The sequence below is a fragment of the Lonchura striata genome, chromosome 4 (genome assembly GCF_050655825.1).
Source record: "Lonchura striata isolate lonStrDom1 chromosome 4, ASM5065582v1, whole genome shotgun sequence".
In the NCBI taxonomy this organism is placed as follows: Eukaryota; Metazoa; Chordata; class Aves; order Passeriformes; family Estrildidae; genus Lonchura; species Lonchura striata.
In genome coordinates, this window is record NC_140706.1 from 37,078,393 (window position 1) to 37,105,582 (window position 27,190).

The window sequence follows — 27,190 nt, forward strand, 5'->3', positions numbered from 1 at the left end:
GCTAATTCACTGAACATGATATGTGTTAGGTAGATTTTGTTACCACTTTAAAGGGACTCTGAGTCTGGTCTGTGCTTTTCTGAATACACCAAATTTACTGTTTGTGTGTTTATAACTGAAAAATAAACCTGAGAGATGTAGGAAGGCATAAAATCAAAGGGTAGGATCTGCCTCTGTCTCACACACCATACCTTATTATTATAATAAGTAATTGATTTCTCATTGCCATTATTCAATAGCTCTGATTTACAGCCCACTATGGTTAATGAAAGAAAAAGGCTCATGAGTGAAACCTGAACTTCATTTAAGTACTTGTTAACACTTACAGTGACTCTGTAGGATTGGGAATTTGGTAAATGTCGAAGTGGCAGAATCTCAGACAAATTTCTTTGGTCTTGAATTTTGGTGGGACATGTAATCCGAAATTCCCAAGTTCTGTTGAAAATCATCATAAAAGAAATACCGACTAGGACTTTTAATAGCCTAATCCTACTGAGCATTATTATAGCCTTGTGTTTGTATAAGCCTGCTACAGTTCAAGTTGCCAGCAGTAAATGAGTCATGCATAGAGATTTTAGGGATTGTCACCTTGGAAAGCTAGTTCTGTCTTAATAAAGAAGTCATTCTATTGATGTACTACATATATTATATGTCATCTGAAAATAATTTGGGGTTTTTTTGCTGTATCTTAGAGAAAGATTTTTTCTTATAATTTGACATATCTTTTCTCATAATTTATAGCAAATATGTTTTTAATAGCACTGTAGTCCAACCTATCCAACACTTCATGGCTCTAACCAGACTTTAGAAATCTCCTGAGGATTTTAGTACTATTAAAAATGTGCAGTAAAAAGCCATAGTAACTGGAGTGAGAATAGAAAATGGGGAGCATTAGTTAGGGTAGGAAAGAAGAAAAAAGATATCAGAAAGAGATGTCCCAATAGCCACCATCCAGCAGGATTCTGCAGTTTTACAGCAAGAGGTAAAGACAATCCCATGCCATAAAGGGGAGAGAGCTTAATGAACGACACCAGATCAAAAATAATAGAAAAAAAAAAGTCCCAAAAAGTGAAAGTGGAAGGCTGAGGAGACAAACTGTGGCAAAGTCCCATAGCATCTAGAAAGAAGGTAATTTGTTAATAAAGTGGAACGAGAGGTTGAAGATATGGTAAGTAAAAATCATTGATGACCTAATATAAAAAAGAGGGATCATACCTCTGAATGCATGGTGTCTCTTACACTAGACAAAACTAAGGAATGAAGAAATAAAAGAATGGGAATCACACTTAGATCAGAGACAGAAGGGAAGAAATTTGCAAACAGAAAAATAAAAGTAGAAAATACAAGAATGGACTAAGGAGCAATAGGAGAAATCCACCAACATTCTTTCCCCCTCACCTCGCATCCCAACCCTGTGGTACTGAGACATAAAAAAAGTGAAAACTGAGAAAAGCAAATAATTCTTATCTATGATTCTGTCTCTCTTATCTGAGCTTCGTCCCATATGGAGGACTGAAACTAGGCTTAATAACTCCAGATAAACTCCTGTGTGACACAGCAGTATCCTTTCCTCTTTCAAAACACAGGGAACCAGTACTTCTTTACCATTTTCAACTCTCCTATGAGTTTAGTTTAGACTGGAGGAAAGCAGTGGTCCTGTGGAGATTATTTTTCTCTAATAGCAAGGCTAATCAATACTTATGGAAAATAAGGAAAACAGAAGAACAATGGTCAAGAAGATAACTCAGTCCTAGAGTTCACTCACCTATACTTGAAGGGTGGCCAGTTGTAGTCCATGGAATAAAATCTGCTTCCAAAGCTGTCTTCTAGTATGGTTGGCAGCCTCCAGTTTCTCAGAATAATGCTTCTATCATGACTATCCTGCACATTAAATATAAAACATCAACATGACAGGGGGAGACACTCAGGAGTTTAATCTACAAGCTGGACTCTTGTATTTCCAATTCTGCCCCAAGAAACTAAAGGTTTGCCAGCTATGCTGCTCTAAATTTCTTATTAGAGGGGTTTTGAGCCTTCAGTATAGGCTTTGGCTATGGAGAAACCCAAATTCTTCATGGTGGGTTTTCAACAAACTCACTTGGAACTATGAAAGAGAGATGGGCTAACTTTTCCCTAATTAGCAGCTTATCTTTAATATTAGTTGCAGCAATAGTATTGTACTAATAGCCATTATATAGGACCAACCTGATGTTTACTCAGCTGGCTTTTGTTCATCTAACAACCTTCCACACTTAGCACTGACCTTTTTTTTGACAGAACTGGGTCAGGGATAGGGTCTGAGAGAGCCAATGGGTATACTTCAAAGCTTTCTTCATGCAAAAAGAATTCCTGCATTTCTCTAGAATTTGCCCATTTGTTTTGTGGAACACAGCAGAGTGTATTAGTGTGACCCGTTATGCTATCAGTGCCAAGAAAGTTTTACTTTTCTGTTTGGCTCTCTTGGCATGCAATCAAGGCCAATTGCCTTTTTGCCTCATAGCTTTTTCTACAGAGATGAAAGTGAAGCCTTACTGACACACACAGGATGGCAGTGTGATCACTGAAACAGCTTCAATCTATTGGTACAGGCATGATTAAGCTTCTCTCTTGTCATTTCCCTTAATGCATGCCAATTTGGCCTTGTCAGTCATTTTATTGAGTTTGACAGGAGCTTTCATCCAAAGAGCATCTCCAGGAGCAATCAAAAAGCACTATGAGTAGGGCTGGACTGGAAGTACTTTTCCTGTACTGAGCAGTCTTTTTGTTCAATTAAAAAAATTAAGCATTCCCCATTACTGAATTGTAAAATGAGTTTTAAATTTTAGACATGATCAGCACATCCAGAGTAAAAATAAAAAATAAATAATAAAAAAGGCAGTATCCAAGCTAACCTCCTAGTCTTAAAAATAAACATAGATTTCCTTTAACTTCCAGGCGAAAAAAGAAAATTATTGGGGTTTTTTAGGCAACAAGTTGATCAGAAGGGTTCATTTTGCTTCTGCAACAGCCAATCCCTGATTGTTCTCTGCAGTGCAGCACTATATGTCTTTGAAGAATTTTTTCCATATTGTTAACTGATCTTCAGTGCATTCTGCTGGATATCACTTTGATAAAGATATAACTTGATTGCTGTACCATCAGGCAAATCTGTCTTTAGGTCTGTCCCTTCATTCCTCTTCATCAAAGCTTTATGTATAGAGGGGAAAGTAAAAGCAGGAAAAACCACCAAAAAGACAGTTAAAAATGAGAGTGCTTTTTGGGTCAATTTTTCTGATGGTTAATATTGCATAGCCATTTTGCAAAAAACTGGTCTTCTTGCTGTTCTTTTTCAAAGGGCTTAAGTTAACTGGAAGACACTACAAGTTATTTTTTCATTCATCCAAATGTTTTCCTTCTATTAAGGAAATTTTTGAAGAGTCCAGGTTATCGAGTATCAGGAAATCCTGACTTACATCCCTATTAGATGGAAAATGCCTTTACTGCTCTTTTTTAAAAATTAATTTTTAATTTAATTCCAGTAGAATTAACAAAGGTTGTGAAAAATGTTAGGATTTTTTCATATTGAGAATATAATACTGCCATATGTATTCTCTTTCCTTTTTTCTGTATTTAAAAATGTGGGAAGTTATTGAAAGGACAAGTATCACAGCTGAAGCTGACCTTTGTCTCCTAATGCTTACTGGGGACACAAGCTGAAGACTTGAAGAGGCATTCAATTGTCTGAACCTGTTTCACTGCACAAGACAACTGAAGATATATTTCAGGGTTAATGACTTCCTCTGTTTGAAAGAGAGAGAAAAACAACTCAGAAAGTGACCCCTTCAGGGAATAAAACAGGTTGGAGAGTAGATATGTTTTCTGTTTCTTTTTACATCTTCCAGGGTAAATCTTAAGCAACTCTGAATCTAGCCTTTATAAGACACCCCTGGGATTCTGAATGAAATACAGAGGGCAATGAATAGATAGCCGAGATGAAGAATTAGTCATAACTGAGCCTGTTGTGCAAGAAGAGAAAGTAGTTGAAGTGAAATTAATATTTTTTTTGCAGGATATGTAACGTTTACTCATAATAGGAGAGATTTACTTAGTCTGCTAATCCCTGTGACATTCGTGGTAATAAATAAGGCAGAAAATGCTGATGACATGTCCTCCCTTTTGTGTTTATGGATATGCAGGCATGTCATGCTTACTATGCTTGCAAAGCAACTAAAATGCTGAAAGCACAGGACGGATCCTTCCTGTTTTTAACTTAAAGAGGAAGATAATATAACAAGCTTGATTTGGAAAGGAGCCTGAAGTTTTTAATCTTTTGCTCAGTGTCACATGTATGGCTACGAAGATAACTTTGAATATCTGAAACTTTTAATTATCTTTCATTATGACTATAGTAATACATAGGACAATTTCTTGGCTGTTTTTTTTTATAAACTGACAAGCCAGTCCAACATCCCAGAGCAAGTACTGATGCACCTTCCAAAACTGAATGGCAGATGCTGTACTTAACCTTGTTTCTTGTTCTTAAAAGTAGGCTTTGCCAGCTAAGCTTTCTAATAGGAAAAGCTAAACAATATTATTTTGGCTGGTACTATATGTCAGTTATAGATCAACTGTGCTATTTTCTCCTTCCTGAGTTAAGTATTTTTGCAATTCTCCTACACCTTTAACAAGTCCCAACTAGATGAAAACATATTTAAATAGATTTAAGTATTTGTGAGTCTAAAACTCACATGGTCAATGTAAAACAAAGTATTATTTACACTTCAATGGAAACAGAATACCTAGAAGAAAAAAAGAATTGCAAAACAAGTAATGTACACATTGCTTTCCATTCCCAGTGATTTCCTAAGCAAGAATAGATAAGGTTTTTCTTATCAATGTTGCAAGGCATCTACAGAGTAGATGATTTAAGCACAGTACTAGTGCTGAAAAATAAGATAAGAAAGCATCTGCACTGGTTTGACAAAGAGCCAGATGGGGTCCAAAGGATTACAACTGTACACAAACAGAAAAGCAGACACTCTTGTAGAATCCTCCCAGCAGAGTTCATAAACATGTGGCTACTGCATGCAGCCAGGATTAAACCACTCTCTGCCCCTGAGCTGTCACATCTGGGAGGTAGCACACACTTCTGTGCTTTACACATTGCAAATATCTGTTGCAATGGTTCATTTCTTTGGAGGGCATCCTCCCATTCAAATTCACAAGAGTTCCTTTGATGCTCCATAGGCCTGTTATTTTTTTATTTGACTTATCTCTTGCCAAATATCCAGCACCCACTGATGGATTTTCTATAAACTAAGCCCATTCCTGCAGGTAACAGGCACTGCAGAGATAGCCCCCATTATATCACTACCAAGGTGGCTCCAGGTCTCCTCACCCCCTGCTGCTGCAGCTCTCTATCTCCTCTGCAATAGGTAACCTCAGGGGACTCACAACATTTGCCATAACTCAGAAATAGAGCTGGGCACCCGTAGATGGAAATAGATGGTGGAAGAGCCTTATCTGAGGGTTTCTGACATCTGCCAACATTGCACACAGCAAAGTCTTTTTTTTTTTTCCCCTGAGACACTATTATTAATGAAGAAAACTGTAAATCTTGTTTCTGCCTTCAAAAAAATATCAAGAGTCAAGTCTACAAATTAAAAGTCTCTTCCACTGAAGTAGCACCGCTAGCACAGTTTAAATTAGGCTATGGCTGGTAGAGAAGAAAATGTGCATATCTATTTATTCTGTCATCTAGATACTTTTACAGTATCTGATAGCAAATTCACTGAAAATACTAAAGGGATTGTAATAAAATAGTTGAATTAAGTTTTCAGGCAAACGAGGGGTCTTGTGAGGTCTTGGGGTCTATTTGGTTTTGATCAAATGTGCAAAGATTTGTTTCTGTAATGAATGTGCAATAAAGCAGATATTGTCTGTAGCATACATTCAAGAGAGATTAATGGTCACATTAACCTTTTTAAAAATGATGAAATAGATATATCTCTTTGTGATTGGTGTGACAGAGCAATAAAAGCATAGTAAAACACCATTCATGTCTGCTGACCATCAAATAAACAAGTAAAATAATCAAAGATTTACATCATGAAAACATGCATATAATATTTGACATGTCATCTAAGCAATTGAGAGGCACAATTAGAGAGGTGATAATAAGATGTTCTGAAAAGTGTTTGAAAATTGTTCCAAAACTAATTTCAGCATCAGAAACATTGGGGCCATTAGCTTTAATAAAATGCATAGACACATCCAAATCAATCTCTTGGAAGGTACTAAACTAAGGAACATTTTTCACCATGTTAGGAATGGCCTTTTATGTTTGGCACTATCTACATAAAGTCAAAGTAAGCTATAATGTGAAAGAAACTGACCAGAAATAAAAATAAAACCTGCTACATTAATGAATATTTTTGCAATTGTCATAGAAGTCAATACCTATCTGTAGTGTTGATTTTATGATCTTTAAAAGCTGGCCTCTTCTTAAGGTAAATATTATTAATATGGCCAGCTTGAAGACACTATTTTCTTTTTGATGTAAGGAACCTTAGAAAAACAGAAAATTCATCAAATACTGTTCATAAATCAATTTCTTTGAAAAAATCATGCCAGCACAATACCTAAAACTCATAAAAATCACCTTATGAATATCTCTGTCAAAACCAAATGCTTAGAAAAGATGAAATCAGAAATTGTTGGGAAGGATGGATAAATATAATTATTCACAATAGTACAGCCAGGATGAAAACAATCTCCCCTACTGGTTGGACAATGCCCTTACCTACAGATAAGTCCAAAAGTCAAATGGACTGTTCTATCTCAACCCCAAAATGTATGTATGGTTCATCCCACACCTGCAACCCTCCCCTGCAACATCAAGTGTCTGTGACCCTATTGGCCCAAGTCTTGTTCCAGCTCACCTTGAAGCCCCCTGATAAGGGGTCTCCGAGGGGCCAGACGCTCTCTTAGACCTTCCCTCTCTCTTGGAACTTCCCCTCTCTTGGATCTCCCCCCTCTTAGATCTTCCACCCTCTCCTCTTCCTTGTCTCTCCCCTCCCCCATCCCCTCATGCCTTACCACGTGCTGTGTCTGGCAGCTCCAAGCAAGACCTTTCTCCATCCCTAATAAACCTGATATCCTAAGAGCAGCCTTCAGAGATCTCTTGTCTCCATTTATCTAAGCTGTCCTGGAGCCCAGCGTTCCCTACAAGAAATGGCACTTCAGCTGTGTGTACATTGCTACCTACCATGAATAATGTCTCTGTCAGACAGACACTAAAACAATCTGGTCAGAAGAGCAGCTGCCTGGTCTGTGCACCTTCACCTGTTTCACCCATGCTCTTACTTGGACTCATTTCCACTGGACTGGACTTTCCATCAAAGGAACTCAAACTTATAAAGAAATCTCTTCACAGCTGAATTCTTACAGACTGCAAAGAATGGACCAACTTTGAAATGAAAGGTCTGAAAGGCCACAAGAATGGAAATTACGTGCTGTGCCTGGAGGCGTTTCACTGAAATTTTGATGACTGAAGGTCAAACATCTGGTTGAGGGTGGTTGTCTTGGCTCTTCTATAGAAAATAAAAGACACAATGACCTAGAAAATGTGATTCCCCAATTTGTGAGTGTTGACTTAGCCTTTTGCACCATGTCCCATCCTAACTGTCAATTAAGAGGAATGTATGTGAAGAGCAGTCGTCAGTTTGGGGAATTAAAGGAACAAAAATTAATATCTGTTTATAAAAGTAGCTACAGTGGCTTGAGCCTGGCTGAAGGCCAAGCACCCACCAAAGTCTCTCTGTGACTCCCCTCTGCAAATGAAGAGAAGAGAAAACATAATAAAAGGTTCATGAGTTGAGATTAGGATCAGGAGAAATCACTCACTAATTACTATCATTGGTAAAACAGACTCAGCTTGAAGATATTAATTGAATTTATTACTAACAAAGCCAGAGCAGAATAATGAGAAGCTACCTAAGACGTCAAAAACACCTTTCCCTCTTCCCTCTCTCATTCCCAGCTCCTAAAGGCAAAATGAATATCAGATCACCAAAACCAATATTTACATAGCAATGTATATGGATTGAAACAAAACTGATTTTTCTTTGTAACTTTATAACAGTGTTGCTACACTGGAATGTTAAAACAATGAGTAAAAAATTTTTGTCACTATTTCTTGCAGAATTACACACTGAGTAGCAGTCTATGTGTAAAAGATCAGTGCTGCATTTCAGTACCTCTCTGTTAAAATTAAATCTCAACAAAAGGACCTTGCAGGAGGTGATGAAAACAAGAAGAAACTGACTATCTGTAGAGAATTGCATGAGATATTCCCAACAAAAGGGCTATTTTCCACAGTGTTTGCTCCTGTTTTGTGCTCTACAAAATCTCTTTGAAAGTTTCCAAAAGTTTCAACATATTTTTTTACATATTTTAAAAAATAGTCTAAAGTGTCTTCTTTCTTATTTCCTTTTGAGGTAAAAACAAACTGCTGTTAAGGCATAAAAAACTTTAGAAACTCCATCACAAACTTGCAGTATCACATAAGTATATCTAAGTCAACATTTTATAGCATCAGGGACTACCTATGGCTCCTTTCTGCTGATGGTGTTGTCACTAAAATGTGCATTAGTATTGATCACTTATTCTACCATGATCTTCTTGAAGCTAAGTCAGCAGAAAGATAGACCAGAGTGAAACATACCTTTTTCACAGGTAAAAAGGAAAGAATTGCTCATGTGAAATATTGCATTTAAATCCACTGTAAATATTTCCTAGCTCTTGGAAATAATTAATACATATATTTGTATATGTATATTCCTTAAAAAGCTAGCAAATAACAATTTGATAACTGTCAAAACTATTATGCACATTATATGCTGGGAAAAAATAAAGATGTACCATATTTTATGCATTTATTTTATGTTAGCTGATTACTTTTAAATTTTTAAAATTATAATTTCTTTAAATTAAATAATTTCACAAATTTTAAATCTCTTCCATTGGACAATGCCTGTTGCTAATTCATTTCATCTGGATGTTTAATGTGCAATAACCACTCATTCTCTTAGCAATTATTCAGATGGTTGAACTGCTAAAGTATTTCCTTAGAAGTATGGAAAGTAAGGAAGAAAACAATAACATGAAAAGAGTAGGGTCAACAAAAATCATAAAAAAATTAGGAAAGCCTTGCTAGAGGAAGAGATGAAAAACCCAAATGCAGAATGGTTTTGCCTCAAGCAGAACCCTTGGCAGGTATGTCATGAATGTAGGAAATGGGGAGTCTGACAAAACCTGTCCTGAAAACAGCACAGGGTGTTTCCGAATAATTTCAGTACATGTGGGCTTCAGAAGAGGATGCATGTTTCTTGGAGCATCCAGTTGACTATCTTTTTGTCACAGCTGAATGATAACTTGATATCATTCTGTGAACAAAGGCACTATATTGAAAATTTCCATTAAATCTCCACAGTAGCTACCTTCCCACTAAGACCTTTTAGCTGATATTGATATTTCAAAGTCTTCTGAAAAAGTTTATGGCTACCTGAAGCATACACCTGCTGTCTAATCCCATAGTTTACATTATAGGCAGCACTTAATTATCTAAAACACATCAGGGAAGGAATTTAGCTATTGCATAAAATATTAATTAAGGATTTCTTCTCACACCAAGCACAATTTACCAGAAAAGGAAAGTCTTTCTGTTCCTCTGTCCCAAATCCTGGGAATTTGTACATTTCACTTTGAACATGAAGGAGTCACAGGAGGATGGGACCTGTAATATGGCAGAGGAACATTTTGTCTCAAAAAGAACACAGAAAAGATAACAACCACAATAGACACACTCACATAAACCCCTATCAAATGTGTATTTTTAATTAGTGGGTTGACCCTGGCTGGACACCAGGCACACACCAAAACCTCTCAGTCCCTTGCCTCTGCAACTGGACAGGGAAGAGAAAATGTAACGGAGGGTTCATGAATTGAGCTAAGAAGAGTTCATTGCCCAAATACCTTCACAGGCAGAATATCTTCAAATTGGGGATATTCATGGAACTTATTACAAACAAAATGAGAGCAGGATAATGAAAAGTAAAATACATCTTAAAAACACCTTCCCCCCAGTTCTCCCTCCTTCCCAGGCTCTAAGTCCTCTGCCCCGGAGAGCAAGGAGACAGGGAATGGAGGTTGTCAGTTCCACATAGGTTCCCCTTCTTCCATGTGGGGTGCCTTCTCTAGGAGACAGTTCTCCAAGAATTTCTCCAGTGAGTCCATCCCATGGGCAACAGTTCACAAACTGCTCCAGTGGGGGTCACTCTTCCATGAGGTGCAGTCCTTCAGGCACAACCTGCTCTTGTGTGGGTTCCCCAAAGGGTCACAAATCCTACCAGGAAACCTGCCCCATCATGGGCTCCTCTCTCTATGGGTCTGCAGGTCCCTGCCAGGAGCTGCTCCAGCAGGGGCCTCCCACAGGATCACAGCCTTGTCTCAGGCATCCACCTGCTCTACCATGGGGCTCCTCTATGTACTGCAGGTGGATATCTGGATCCCTGTATCCTTCCACAAGCTGTAGAGGCACAGCTGCTTCATCATGCTTTTCACCAAGGGCTGCAGAGGAACTTCAGCTCTGGTGCCTGGAGCACCTCCTGCCCCTCCTTCTCCTCTGACCTTGGTGTCTGCACAGTTGCTCCTCTCATACATTTCCATCCCACTCATCTTTGGCTACAGTTATATCTGTGCAATAATTTTTTTGTTTTTATCCTTGTTAAACATGTTATCACAGAGGGATTTTCATCATTTCTAACTGGCCCACTTGACCAGTGGCATGTCAGTCCTGAAGCTGGCTGGCACTGGCTTTGTTGGACATGGAGGAAGATTCTGGCAGCTTCTCACACGAACTGTTGCCTGGAATCAAGAGACAAAACCTTTCAAAACAATATTAAGAATTATAAGATAAAAAGCAGCTCTTTGTATGCATGCATCGCTAAACTGTGAGAGAGGACAGGAAAAGTACTTGAAGCTATGTAACTATATATTAAAAATCTACAAAGCTACAAATCTGAAAAAGGCTAAAAACCTTTAGGTATCAAAACCACCTCTGTAGGCCCTCTGCTACTAAAACCTGGCCATACAACCTCAATACAACTTCCTTCAGCATTTATTATATTTGATAGTTACATGATTAATACAGTACATTATATGGTTACTGATCAATAAGATTACTTGGCTCTCTCAAGTAAGATCACTAAAGTGTAAAGAAAAAGTGCTGGAAACATTCATCCTGCTTTAACCCCTCTGGGCACTGTCCAAATTCATATTTAATGATGTTATAGAATGATTGGCTTTGAAATGACCCTCAAGATCATCAAGTTCCAAGCCTTCTGCCATGGGCAAGGACACCCTCAACTACACCAGGCTGTTCAGAGCCCCATCCTGCCTGGCCTTGAACACAGTCAGGGATGTGGTAACCACAGATTCTCTCAACAATCAACCTCACCATCCTCACAGTAAAGAATTTCTTATTATCTAATCTAAACCTACTGTCTTTCAGTTTGATGCCATTGCCCCTTGTTCTTTCACAATCCATGCTACTACATATCACTATTTACTATGTAGTCTCTCTCCATCTTTCTCATTGGCTCCTTTCAGGTACTGGAAGACTGCAATTAAGTCATCCCACAGTCTTCTCCGGGTTGAACAGTCCAAACTCTCTCAGCCTTTCCCCATAGAAGAGGTGCTCCAGCTCTTTGATTGTCTTGGTGGCCTGCTCTGGACTTGCTCCAACAGGTCCGTGTCATTCCTGTCCTGGGGCCCCAGGGCTGGATGCAGCACTGCAGAGAGGCTCTCACCAGAGTGGAGCAGAGGGGCAGAATCTCTTCCCTTGACCTGCTGGCCACACTGCTTTGGATGCCAAGGATACAATTATGATTCTGGAATTCTGGCGTGTGTTGCCAGCTCATGTCCAACTTCTAATCTATCCAAGTCCTTCTCCTCATGGCTGTTGTCATCAATATGAAGCCCTCTCAGTTGCTAATGTGAGAACGTCCATGGTTATCACAGATTTTTCTGCACAACTTACAGTTGGTGGAGAGAGCAAAAGTCCCGGTGATTGAACAGAGCATTATCAATCCACACTATCACTCTTATTTAAAAATACACAAGAGCAGCTGTTTGATCATTCCTCTATCTTGAGCCAATGACTCAATTTGTGAGTAATCTGTAGTACAAATGAATGAAACTGCGTGAGACTAAAAGAATTACAGGAAAAAATACAGAATGTGAAGAGAAAACTGCAGCTAATGAACTTGGGGCCAAAGGAAAGGTGTCATTTGAAAAGAAGTTCTCAGAGTGAAAAAATGCTGTATACAAATACTGACGTTAAAGGAATCTTTTAACACATAGCACAAGAATTGTGATGAATAGTTGAGAATGAATGTTTCTTCAAATCTCCAAGAAATAAGAAAAATGCTAGAAAAGCCAGTGAGCTTAAAGATCTCTGAGGCTATTGGACATTTCTGGCACATCTCCTGGTGTATTTGTATCATAGCCAGAGTTTGTTCCCTGGTGTGTGCACAATGAACCTTATCTCCCTGCTCTCTCCATGGTTTCCTAATCCTCTCATCTCATCCATAAGCTGGAACAGAAAGCATCAAGCAGAAGATAATGCTATTATGAACATTTTAAGCTGCCACTTGTTTTTCCCACAGGGTATCCCCAAAAATCTGCTCTCTTTTCCTCTATATATTTCCATTTTATAGCTTACTTTCCACTGCCAGGTGTTTGGGGATGCTTATGCCTTTGCTATCCCTGGAGCATACAGTGAATGTATTAATAGTTTACAACTATTTTGATAAATATTTAGAAATATTTTTAATTGGGCAGATTATATCACCAAAAAGGGTTTAGGGAAAGAGCTAGGAGTTGTGGGGACAGGTATAGAAGTAAAAATGTTCTAAGAACTTAAAGAATTTGGGAAGGTGAATGGATAGAATCTTTGAAACAAGTAGGGAAGGAGGACAAAGAAAGAGAACTCAACTGTCAAGTAGTTGCAGGGTCAGGTATATTCTTATGAGCTAGTTCTACATAAATAGTCCAAATAATCCTGAATAACATGCAGAGTAATCAGTTTCAACAAAGATGTTAAATAATTATTGAGAGTTTTCTTCACAGAAAGCCAAAAAAAACACAGTGTAAGAGAAATGGAGCTGACATTTACCACTGGTTCTGTATTAATAATTTTTTTAAAAACTGTTATGTGCATGAATGCATCTTTATATTTTTGAATAATGTTTCCTTTAAATAATTACCATCTATTTTTACGAGTTTCCCCATTCATTTCTTCTCTCTTTTTTTATATTAAGTAAGGTGTTTATAGATTAGCTGGGATTTTTTACTAAGTGTACTGCTCCCTCCTTGTCTGTAAAGTGAGATGAGAGCTTGATGTTTATGTGGTTAAACACGATTTGTGCTTCCTGCCTTTGAGGCACAGCCATAGATCATGCTGTGCTATTTATCTTGCTTACTCTATCTTTTTGTGATGAATTATTAAAATATGCCTGTAAGCATGGAGCCATTTGGAAGAAGGGTCTTACTGGAGAGTAGAACAGATAAAAGCATTGGGATAAAACAAGCAACCCTGCCACCAGGAGATGCAAGCTATATTGCAGAGAAGAAAGAGACCATTTTATCGGTCAAATTCTCCTTACAGCCACACTAGTGAAACCTCAGCTAGTTCAGAGAATACAGCTGCCTGCTTGAATCCATCAGCTGCTTAAAAAACAGCATAGTGACTATCCAAAGGCAAAACTGTCACATGAAGCATGGGAATGTAGTTTACATTGTTAGTATACCTGCAGCAAGACTGAAAGATGACTGTAACAAGAGACCAGTCCAGGAAAAAAAACTCCTTCTGTCTCTGAAGTCTTCATAGAGTTTCTTTTTCATCTCAGGATGGGTAAAGCAGTACAGGATTTTTCTCCCAGGGGAGGTACTTGAATGATCATGTCATTGTGTTGAGTGAAAGTATACCTGGCTTTTGAAATAATCAGGAAATAATTTCTTTGTCAAACATTATTACTTCTAAGTTTTTCATTCTCCTTTCAATTATTCTTATTCTATTTCTATTCTCCTTTCTATTATTCTTATTTCTATTATTCTTATTCTATTTCAATAACTACAACTAATTTTGAAAAACTTAAAGCAATACATCAAACTTTTGCAAGCAGTATGTCTCAGATTTTTTGACAAATCTCGGGTAAAAATGCTCAATTATTTTTAAGAAAAATAATCAAAAATAAACATGTTTTTATGCCCTATTAAACTCTTAGAGCCAATTCACCTAGAAGCCCTAAAGCCTGCAGAACATGAAAAGAGGATTGACAAGAGAAAAAGATCTGCGTTTTCCGTATTTCCTCTATTATATAGCTATTAAAATGAAGTTTGCATATGCTGAACTAACATAGGTCAGAATTTACTGAAAAGATTTGCCTTCCCTTACTGTATTCCTGTGCTATGCAGGACATGCACAACTATTTCATTCACCACAGTCATGGTACTCCAAGAGGAAGTTACTGTGTTCTCTTAAGGGAAGGGAGATGCTTTGTCTCCCCCAGGTTCTCCAAGTCACTCTTGAACTCCAGCTGCCAGGAGATAACTTGATGCCTATCCATAATTAAACATGCCTGGAGAGAAAGGACAGAGGCAGAGGCTAGAGCATGAAGAAGCAGACAACCACAGATCATCAGACTGGGACAAGCTAGTTGGAATCAAGAGTAGAAGACAGTTTAGGAAAAAAAAATAAAGGGAGAAAATAGAATGAATAAAAGCATGAGAAAGAACTGAGGAAGTTACTTGGATCTGTTGGGGTATTTTGTTTGTTTGTTTGTTTTTTACCCCTAGTGATAGTTGACCATTACTATATTTTACATGAAAATTAGCTTTCCATAGGTCTGAGAACATGGGTATTTTTCCTGATTGAGCAATCAGGCGAGTTGGACATGAAGAAATCACTGTCAAGATAAAAGAAGATTTTCCATGAAGTTGAAATGGGAGTCCATTTACAGTTCAGATGCCCTTGGGATTAGGCAATAGCTCAGCAAGGTTTCCAGGACTACAGTTTTGCATTTAACTGTTTGTGGGCTGTTCAAATGGCTCTTTCAGTATCTGCAAACTTCAGATAACCCAACACACCTTTTCCATTCAACTTCTCCATAGATCTGATAAAATCAAGAAAGCCATGAAATTCTGAGTGGGAGTCATATTATATCATGTAGAAATAAAAGGAAAATAATAACAGGACAGAATTCTCTCAAGAGAAAAGTTTAGAAAGCCTTCAAAGCCCAACAATACCATCAAAAAATAGCTCCTTTTCAATAACTGAATGTAAATATGAAAAGAATTTTTGGTGGTAGTAACTTAACACTCTTGTGAAATGCACCCAGATGTGCTGTAACACATGCAGTGTGTTATACTAATTTCCAGTTTAGTGAATCATATATATTTCTCTTCTGTCAAAGGTAATAGGAAAACTGGAAAAATAATTCTGTACAAATGGTGCTAATGCCTTACTACACGACCTTACATACTACAGATTTTAGATGCAATGAGGTATCCACATTGAAATATTTAATCACCTTGTGAATACCTGAAAGTTTTGCAAGTGTCTCTTTATAACACCAGCTTATGAGGAGTGCAGCTGGAGCTTGCTTGGAATGGAAAAATAAAGAAAAAATGACAGGAAAATGAAACACCTGCAGATGTTAAACAAAGAGACAATAACACCTTGGTCACAGTGTTGTTTTCAGAGTCTACATGGGAACTCAGAGGTGCTCTTGCCAAACTAATATGTTTTAAGTGAAATGCCCTGGAACCCAAAAAATGCATTGCAAATTTTGTAGTAAATTAAAGGCAAGTCAGTTAGCATAGACAGTTTAATTAGCTAAATTCTACAATTTGTAAATACAGACAAAAACCTAGGCATAATTTCCCGGTGAAGTTCACTGCAAAAGTATGAATAATAAAAGCCAAGCAATTAGATTCCCAAATTAATATATTGCATGCAAAGCTTCAGGTGTATACAGATATGCAAGTAATGCTGCTTCTATGCAGCTAAGCTTAAAACATTTAAATACTCCTTGTTAGGATGTGTTTGCTGCCTTGAATTTCAGTCTAAAACCTATTAACATTCTAAAGAGGCTGCAAACAGATCACATCTCAGAACAAGTATTAGTACTAGTAATAGTGCCCCACAACCTGACCACAGCAGTGTTTGTAGCAATAGCATTTTTCAGTAAGCTTATGTAGTTGTGCAAATGCAGAACTACATCATTTTCATGATGGAGTTCTGAGGGGTTATCTATACTAAGCTAGAAAATCATCAATAAGATGAAGAAATCTGTCAGCAGAATATCTACTTATTCAAAAAAGATGCATCCATTCTTGATTTATTCAATTTTGATACTGCTGTTTTGCCTGAAGGAAATAAAGACAGAAGAAATGGGATGAAGCAGAAGAAATGGGGTGCAGAAAAGAGGAGTAGGGAGGAAAAAAAGGATCCATGTGGATTGGACAAAATTTTAACATAAAATTTGCCAGTAGGCATTTTCTCCATGGAAGACGACGTGAGATACAAGAAATGGTGTGTGTAAGCAGGATCTCATAAGGAAATCAGGCCAGGGTTCCCAGCTGATGAAAGAAAATATTACAATTTTATCTCAAATATCCAGTTTAAACTTGATTCCTTTTCCTTTCAAAATGGTGTTCTTACAGACATTTGTATCTATGTTGTCTATGCTGGAAAATGCAAATGGACATTTTTTTGTTGCATTTTTCCTTAGCTCAAACCTACATAATTTCAAGATTATGATTTTCCTCTTTCAAGCATATTGAGAGACTAAAAATAACAGTCCCAGAGCCCAGTGTCACAGCTTTCTGACATAAAGGTCCAGCATATCAAAGAAGCCTACATTTTTTTTATATAAAGTCTATTGGATTATATATTTTATCAAAGGGAGCAGGAAAGAAGTGGGGTAAGTCTCTGTCACAAAAGTTTTCTGACATATAGTTAAATGTTTGAACTCTGAAGGTTCAAATAAAGTTTTGTGAAGTTTTCTGTTGAAAACAAACCTTTTCTGAATATTTTATCTGTTTATATTTACTGACAGATAACCTAGAGCTCTTGATTTATGTTGTGTTTGTCAAAGTAAGGAGAGATTCCAACATTTCAGGATTTTTTTCTACCCTGTTTTGTGACGGGCAGAAGTTCATTCAAACAAGCAACATTCAATTCAGTTAGTTTCTGCAAAAGATTGGTTTGATGTCATATACAAGATTGAGCGAATAATTAGTTGTTTATTTTTTCTGCAAATACTGCAGGACATTAATGGAGCAAAGCTGTAAAGTTAGTCTCCCTTGCCTGCCATTAAAATGCTTTTGTTTGAAAGAACAAGTAATCTCATCACTATCTAAATACTTATATAATACTTAGAAACAAGTCATATAGAAAATAATTATTTTGAATTAATAAATACATAACTTTATATATTATCAACCAACCTTTTACACTCTATTATTTGTAAAAAATATGCACTTGGAAGAGTGTTTAGGGTTTTTTTTTAATCTTCTGCATTGTTAAAGATAAAATCCAAATAATGAATACTTTCATCACCTTAATAAGATCCTGGCTTTGCTGGAAGCAGAAATCTTAATTCTGGAAACCCATAACCATTGCTTTAGTATTATTCCCTCTGGGTGTTGTTTCCTCTCAGTATACTTGCAGTTAGCATTTTAAGACAAAATCATACCAAAAAAACCCCACCAGACATAGTTTTTCCTTCTTTTCCTTCAAAGAATAGATTGCATCTAAGAAAATATCTTTTCATTTCTAAGTTTAATGTGTATGTCTGTATTTTCATTTTCTAATTTTAAAAAATAACCCTAACTTTTCTGACTACAGAGAATATGAGAACATTTTGGGCATATATTCCCAGACCTATTTGCGATATATATTTCACAGAAAGGATGTGGCCTTTTCAAAAGGAAATAAAAAAGCAGATTGAGCCATACACTTTAATGAAAGAATATTAAAGAACATAGCTGTCCTACAAACCAGCAAGTTTTAGTTACTATACAAGTTGTATGTAATTTTATTTCTTGCAGAAAACTATATCAGATATATAGAAAACTATATCATATAATGGAACTGTTTTACATAAGACCAGTTATGTTGAAAGACTTTTTTTTTTTTTTATGAGGAGTAGTATTTGGTTCTAGAGGGTCTTCATGTGATGGCTTCTATAACCCTAATGGAATGTTATGGTTTCTACCAAAGCAGAACAAGGATTGGTGGCATTTCCATTTTCTTTTTCAGGAAATCAAACAACATTTAAAGAAATGCAGGTCCCACTAATTCACATCCTGAAAGGACCTCTGGTAACTTCATGCTGTAGTTTTGCTAAGCCCTGATGGGATATTTCAGTGCTGTGTTTGCTAATGCAGCAGCACTCAAGAGTTAAATGTTATTAAGAACTTCAATAATATAAATAGATAAGGGCTCAGAGTAAGGACTTGACCAGAAAGAAGTGTTTCCAGACTACCTACCCTCTCCAAAGCAACCACTTTTTCTTGTATTCAATCCCAGCTTCATTAATCTGCTCCAGAGCCCATATAAGTGTTCCATGTTTTGATGCTCCTAACCAGTTATGCTACCATTCCTCTAAAGATGCAGTTCACAAGACTCTTCTTCATTAAGTTTCATATTCACTGGGAAAAAATCAGCTTTAAAAGTAGGGGGATTGAACATGAGCCTTTTCAAAGAGACAGACACACTAAATTATCTTATTTAAATTATCTAAATTATATCCAAGGTATACGGCAGAGTGCAATATACTTAAGTTTGTATTGTAATCCAGCATTGTTGCTCAAACTGCTAAATTTTATTGGACAAGAACAGAAAAAAGCAATCTGACAATGAGCTGAACAAAAACCTTGTGTTTCTTGGAATGACTGGACCAAATATTATGTGGTATTTTAATATTTGTTACTGTTAGGGTTGCAATACAGGTATTCAACTTTCTAAATAAATTCCCTACCTACTGATAACACTCAATACCCACTTCCTTGAGTAAAGAAACCTTAATAAGCAACTAAAAATATTTTGCCAGGAAAATATGGAAAACTTTTTCTATGTACAATTATGTACATATATGTAAATTTCTACAAACAAGTAGCTGAGTAAAAGGGTGGAGTCTAGCTTCAAACAGTGCCACTTAAATTTTTTTTCCTAAGCAAATACTTGTCCCATGGAAATTTTTGACTAAAGCGTTACTAGTGCTAAGCCATGTGCTGAAGTTTACAACCATATAAATGGTTTGCATTCATTTCAGTAGGGAACCTTTGCTCCTCACAGGAAACTGTCCAAAGAAGACAAAGAGCAAGAGGCACATTGTATCTGTAACATACAGCTCAGCTTCCAAACACTTTCATATGCTGGCTGTCAGTTTGTAACTCCTGCCTTGCTCAGCTTAAAAAAAAAGACGTGCTCAGGCAACTGCTGACATAGCACATTAAAAGGAATAAAAGTAAATACATCCTACCAAAAAAGTCCTCACAGTATTCTGGGTGCTTTTCTGAAGGCGTGATCCCGTATCTAGCCCAATCTGTATAAAAAATTCAAATGGCCTGTGGAAAACGAAATAAATAATTTTTAAAACAATTCAATAAAGTTGTAAATGAAATCTACATCTTGAGGAAGAACAATGTGTGGTTCAGATTTCCAACTTTAATGCAATCCATCCATCACAGCTTAAGAAATGGTTTCCCTGCTTGATCACAGTAGAACTTATTTGTTTCTTTTTCATCACTGCTAGGGTTTTTTTCCCATTCCATTAAGAAAGCTTAATTCCAGCTTGGGCCATTTGATTTTTTTCTTAGTATCTTTAAATCTCTGTTGTAATGGAATCAACAGAAGTACTATCTAATCATATTGTTCTGCTATTTATGAAGGTTTATAAATCTCTCTGCAAGTAAATTAGTGTCATATCAAACTGCTGAGCCTGAATTTTGCTGGCAGAGACAGATATAGGGCACTTTTTTTTAGCAAGGAACAGCAAAACCTGTTTTAAAAATAATTCCTCTCTTCCCTCCTAATCCAGTGTATTCAGGAGTAGGACTCTTATGTGGGTCAGCTGCTACTAAGATGAATTCCTTAGGCTGCTGTTTCACAAAGTATATGTCAACTATTAATTTTAACATATTCATTACTGCTAATTTAAAAAACAAAGCATTTAAACTCCTGCTAATATAATTATATTAAATCTTACTGCTTTTCACACACACAAAAAACCCCCAAAACTCTTCAATTACTTTCAACAGAAATCAGCTTCAGTGAAAGAATTAGTAATACCATAACAACAGCAAATCAAAATCTTTCCTTACACAGTGAAGCCCATAAAGGAACATGCAATCCCAGATAACAAGACAAATTTGCTGAAGTGCTCACTGAGCCACTTTCCATCCTTTACCAGCAGTGCTGGCTGATTGGAGAGGCCCCAGTCAAATAAAATTTCACAAATGTGATCCCCATCTCCAAGAAATGTTGGAAGAAGAAGGTGAGAAAGTATAATCCTGTCAACCTGAACTCAGTGCAGGGGAAGCAGATCATTTTGATGCCATCTATCAGTATGCCCAAGATAATCAGGAGCTCAGCCCCAGGGGGTTTATGGAAGGCAGGTCCTGCTTGATTAACCTGATCTTTCTGAGACAAGGTCACCCACTCAGTGGATGAGCAAATGTTAATGGTGGGAATCAATGGTCCTTAAGGCCTTTTCCAACATAAACAATCCTGTGACATAGGATTCTACAAGTTACTTTTAAATAACTATTTAAACTTGTTATTTACACATTAGTATTAAGTATTTGCTGTTCAAACTCTTCCAAACCAAATCCTAGAATTTTTTAATGTGATATGCAGACAATTAACTCTAAAATAATATACTTGGACATGCAACACATACCATCAATCCCAAGCTGCTTTCACACATGTTAAAATTCACTTGGCTGTTGTAGGAAAATAATAAGATTCAATGCACTGCTTTTGCAAAGAAATAGAATGTTTAGGTTTAGATTGGGTTTTAGTTCTGAGTCTTTATGTTTGCTTTGTTTTTAAAGTGTATGATAATGTTCTGGTGTGTTTTGAGTTGTTTGACTTTATATCAAGTTATGAAAACTGTATAGTCACTTCTGAAAATACTTTGCCAGCCTTCACATGGTTTTTATATCTAATGTTTTGCCATTGTGTTGTTGGAATAGGCAGTCCTGCTTTACACAGCTTTATAGATACCTTGAAACAGTTCCTGTTTTACAAGATACTTGGAATTTTTCAGAGTACTCAAATCCCCTGACATTAAAGTTTTTAATGACACTTGGGCATTCTTTCAACATATGATCAAGGGTGAGTAATCAGAATATTTATGACTACTTCAAAACAGGGGCTAGAAAATGAATATAATTTTAAGAGAGAAGATTGGTAGGGTTGAACGAAGTCTACTAAAAAAGTTATTAAATCCCTCCTGGTTAAGAGGGAAAGACTAGAAATACTACCATTTCTATTTATAAACTGTTAAGTTCAGGCCCAGATTTGAATAAGTTACAGATAAATTTGTCTGATGTGTTAAGTTCTGTTGTCAAGGCTTACTAACAAATAAAATGCTTCTTTTGCTCCAAAAAATATATTTCCACAAAAATTATTTTAAGTTGTGTACTATGCTGATCAATCACAATAATAGTCCAAGGTTTTCTTTTGGGTAATTCCTGCTAGCATTAAATATTCTTCTAGCACTTGTCTTCAGGGGCGCTGTATATTCCATATACTTCTTTGTTACTCAAAAGATATTCCAGATAATTTTCTTTCACTTCTCTACACGAAGTTCTTTAGTAACACAGTACTGAATATGTAAATTTTCTAATCTGATTATTCAACTGATTATTCCACATACTAACACTGAGGGATGTCTATTATATGGAGACAAATAAACCAGTTTATGTGTATTAATCTTAAATTCTTTATATAGCCAATCTCAGAATTTTTACCTCAGTTATAGCCATTTCTTTAGATAAAACACCCTGGTAATAATTTCCTTCATTTTGAGCTTAACTAGGTTATCAGAGGAGATAGTTAATGAAAATAATGCCATTAACTTAAGCTGAAGTAGGGCCAGGCATTGTATATTCGAAATGAAGCAAAAAAATGTCTCACAACACTACTAATTATACCCTGGGGAAGACTGCATCTGAAATTCATAAGCAATGAATTCTGCTTTATATTTCAGCCATTAAAGTAATGCCGATTAATAAAAAAAATAAAATAAAAAAGTTTGAAACTTTCTACAATAACTTCAGCATTTCAATTGCTTCTCTAAGTGTGTTCATGTGAAAGATGCACAATACTTTTGGTTTTGCTGTTTGATGTTGGTGTTTTACTCCCTTCCTAGATCCCTGAGGGAGATTTCAAATTGTGAGGTAGCAAACTTCACCACATTGTACCTACCACCCACCTCAGTTGGTGGGGAGTACTTTTATATGCTACATTTACTCTAATGATTATGAATTCTTAATAACATGAAAATATATTCTATTTAGGAAACAAGGTGATTATATGCAAACCCAATGCATTCAATGTTTGCAATTCTATAAAGCAAAACCATTCCTTCAGTGTATAGGTCCTAAAACAATTTAAAAAAAAAAAAAAAAAAAACACGCCATTTGTTTTTCCTGCCTGTAATGCCAGGGAATGGCTTTGCTTAACCCCTTCAGTTTTGTTAGTCCTGAAGGCAAAGACATATTTTCAAAAATATGAGCAAAGGATTTTTATCACAAGTTTTCTCTTGAAAATTGTGGGATCTGTAATTACTTTGGTACTTATGAAGCATTACACCTTTTACAATAAAGCCACCAAATCTGAAGAAAAGAATACTACTAAACTATACTAAAGCAACTACAGATTTTCATATAGTTGAGGAAAACAAACACAGTAGAACCAGACCTCCCATTTAGAAATTCAAAATGGCTCAATGGATAAAACAGGAAACTAACAGTAAAAGTTTCTGTATTGCCTTACCACCCAAAGCACCACCATTTCTGATACTGAGAAATGGATTGCTAAGTGCAGTTGCAGAAGAGCTGATTATCCAAAACTACAAAATGTTACAAATGAAGAAGGAAATATGAGGACTACAGCTAATATGAGACATTATTAATAAATATAACAAAACAGGGCCCATAGCAACAAAGGTGCAGTTGACCCAAGCTACTGGAAATGATGTGTTATGGTCATGATCAATATAAACTAGGAGAGGGCCAGCAATTGAAAGAATAGTACTAAAGTTCAGTAATGACCCTCATGAGGTCTCTTCCTTCAGGACCAGAGTAGTAACTATAACACACTGATGCAAAAGTGTGGCAAATTAAAGCCTGGGAAATTAAATAATCACATCAGAGCAACCTGTCCACTACTTGGGCTCTTCTCTGACTAAGGGTGGAAAACAGAATGGGGTGATGAAGGTGAATAGTCATTGCTTTTTCTACCAGTCCTGTAAGCCTAAGGAGCAGGACAGTCAGGCCACTTGCTAAAATACTATTCAGGTTATTGGAGAAGGACACAGGTGGGAAACAATCTGACCTTTCATCTTCCAGTGACTATTTTAGTGATTATTCAGTGAATTCCACAATTGTACCAGAGTGTTCAGATATTTCAGAAAATGTACACATCTAGAATAGCCCTTTCTTTTTGCCTACTAGTTCAACTTGTGTGAGTGGAAAAGCCCTGCTCTTTGATTCTATACTATGAGTGCCTGTCTCAAGTTTCTGGATGGGTTGTATGCTGTCAGTTACTCAGGTATCAGTGCTGCCAGTCAGTGAGAGGAGTTGTCACAAACCAAAGTGCCTTTTGCTAGAACGTGTCATTCATCTCAAGTAACATGGCTGTGAAGGCCAGGAGACCATGCAGTGCAGCTCACCTAATGTGCTAGCACAGCTATGCTGCTTCTGGTACCCAGTCTGATACATGATTCAGCTTTTCCTCAAAGGTTTTAGCCAGAAGAAGGGTCACAGTGCAAACTAAATAAAAACAGACAGTTTCCTTCAGGAAAAAAACCAAAACAAAACAAAACAACAACAACAAAAAAAAACCTAACAAAAAAAAAACCCAAAAAAACACAACCCCAAACACTGATCAAGAAATTACATTTGTTGTTTGACAGTTTCAAAAGTTAGGGTTTTTTTTCCATAGGGTAGTGTCCATTACATTTTGCTTACTTATGGGGATATGTTATAAAAACTACAGCTGCTAATTTGCAATATATACTGACATAATGGAAAGTGGCAAACATTCACCATCTTTCCATATTCATGTTGTGTCATGTAATAGTTTTGAAATTGCGATATAACAAACAAATAAGAGATTATGGCAGTAAAATTTTACAACCTGGCTTCAATGAGAAAAAAACAAATAAATAACAGACTGAACATAAGGGACTAGGGTATTTTAAGTTTTAGATTGCTGTTTACAATACTGAAAACAGAAAAAAATGGAGCAACATTTAAATTCATTGCATTTCAGAAGCTTTTAGCTCCAGAGAACTTTAAAAGCAGTACTTTATCTTGAACTTTACTCACATTGACACTAATCTTAGTTCACATGCAACCTCATTCATCAATCTCCCTTTTAATCTTCTATTACAAAAATTGCATCCAATAAGTGTAAACAAATTACTGTCCTTTCAGGTTGGTTTTATTATATCTTATAAAACCTTTATTATTTATTTGGTTATGGAAGTTTGATTTTACAATATTTCTTTCAACTGAAACTATAGAAATATTTTCTGAAACTTGCATTTTCTCTGACTTCCTTTTAAAAAGGAATCAGTCCTTTTTCATTTTGTTCAACTAATTTTTTAAACTTTTGTGAACTCGAGCTTCATTTCTTGCAAACAATCCCACCATATACAATATGCAAATTATTCAGTAAAAAATTATATTCTACTTTTTTAAATCAGATGAATGAATTGAAAGCAAAGCAGTAATCCTAAATCAGTTCTGTATTTAACATCATAAGTACATAGAGTGACATTTTTCTGAAAACAGATATTGTGTGCAAAACTAGGGACATACTAACTCACAACAAATTCTTCTCTTTGTTAAAACATTAGACCTACATTAAACTGTTCAAGAAATGTAGTTTAAATGTCCTTCTCTTGCAGATGAAACAGACTTTAAATCATCTTTGCATAAGGTTATGGGGAGTTCAGCAGCTGCAAGGGGCTGTGGATGTTAGATTGTCACAGTTCAAAGCCACGCTGATCAGAGCCTCAGCAGTAATTTATCAATGCCCTGCTGATTCCAGGAGCGACCAGCTCAATACGCATCTCTTTTCTATGTTCATATGTCAAGATCTACAAGAGGGTTTCTAAATCAGAGTAATCCACCCTTGTCTGTACTCAGGGCATCTGCCAACAGTTTAGATAGTGTCTTTTATCTTAAACTCATTTTATTCTCTTGCTGCATAGAAAAGACTATGGTCACCCTCCTATTCACTAATGAAAGGTTCATTTGGGGATTGGGGATTTTGTCTTCCACAAGTATGTAAATGTTGCTCTGTTATACTGAAAGTCACTGCTCTAACATAAGTTTTTTTTAATAAGGTATAAAATTCTTCTCTCTCCCACTAAAGACTCCTTACTCTTCTTAAATGTTCTTTCTCTTAAGTTTCTGTTCCTGTATAGCTTATTATTGCGGCCCAACCACAGCAGCAAGCTACTAGGTGAACAAGCAGGTGCTAATTGATGCCTACAATAGTTTTTTAGGCAAATCACAAGGGACAAAAAAACCCCAAAAGAAAACAGACAGATGGTAAGGAAGATACATGCAAGTTCAAATGTTACTGACTTAATTTAAGATTTAGAGGTAATTGTAATTAAATTAATAGCCCTGCAGTAACAATTACAACATACACCTGTCAGATTTTACTCAAAAAAAAATGCATATACATTATTCCAAAGATGACAAATGGATCAGGTTGGATTGTCACTTCATTTTACTTTATTTAGCTCTGGAGCAAAACACCGTTACATCAGGAACATCTAACAACTTTGGTGGCAACAATTCAATGTAGAGTTTGACCTACAATGATCAAGTCTGTGTACCTCAACCTTCATCATATGCTCAGAACTCCGGTGATGTCTTTCAGACTCACAATGCACATATGACCTGGAAATGTACTGCAGGTGTTGTCACTCATACATTGGATAAAGTGGAAAAATACCAAGTTGTTACCAGACTTTTTTAATTTCAAGGTAAAAATTATTTTAATGCTTCCCAATCTGTCAAAATGTTGCAGGAAGAAACTTCTGCTGAGAGTAACAAATACATTGATGCTGTCACACAAACTGGAAAAGAAATTTGTAAAAGTTTCCTGTCCTTCAGTAGTGTGTAGGTGAAGACTGTTAATCTTGAAAATTAAAAGTACTGTATTTGATGGAGTGCACAGAATAGATATGGAACTGTCTCCTGAGAGTTTCCTACCTTCACAGTTTAAAGCACAGTTATAATCTTGCAGAGCACTCCATTTGGGCTCAAATAATCTCTTATCTTACAGCATTTCAAAATCTAACTGACTAACAATAACCTTACAGAGTTTCAGGCAGTGAACACACTCATCACCTCTTTCAACAGTAAAATGCCAAGCCAAAAATCAACTGTCAGTGCAATTTCACTCACTTCCAGGCATGCATTTGATATGCTGTAAAATGCCAGAATGGAGCTAAATTCTCCCACGATTTTTAAAGGACTAGCTTTTAATCTAGCTTTTAATATTGTAACTAAAATTTTCTTACCTTTTTCCTCATTAGTCATATAATGCTCCAAGGATCTCAAAGCACAGTTATTTTATGAAAGCCTTTAAATGGGAGGCAAACATTACATCAATATCTTAAAGCACAAGTTGCCCTCAGGCTCAAGATCTCCCTTGCTGCAATTCTGGAAGAAGATGCACCTGATTCATACCTTTTGCACTGCCATTAGGTGAGACATAGAAATGTAGAGAGCACAGACTTGCCCTGCCAAGAAGATGGCCAGATGTTGTCACAGATATGGGATATCACAGATTGTTTTATCCACTGTTAAACCTGGCAGTCAAGCA

At 36.5% G+C, this 27,190-nt stretch overlaps 1 long non-coding RNA gene across 2 annotated transcripts in view; it reads right to left on the bottom strand.

The window, feature by feature from the left end:
• LOC110467584 (uncharacterized) overlaps window positions 1-27,190 on the bottom strand; it is a 132,526-nt gene that overhangs the window by 18,264 nt on the left and 87,072 nt on the right. Inside the window, exons 1-2 of one of the 2 annotated variants that reach the window (XR_014954781.1) lie at window positions 13,851-16,149; window positions 1,766-10,905 (exon numbers count right to left, since the gene is read on the bottom strand). This is a non-coding gene — a long non-coding RNA (uncharacterized LOC110467584). Of the gene's footprint in view, window positions 1-1,765; window positions 10,906-13,850; window positions 16,150-27,190 lie in introns of those variants that run through there. The other variant, XR_014954782.1, reaches the window with a different exon arrangement.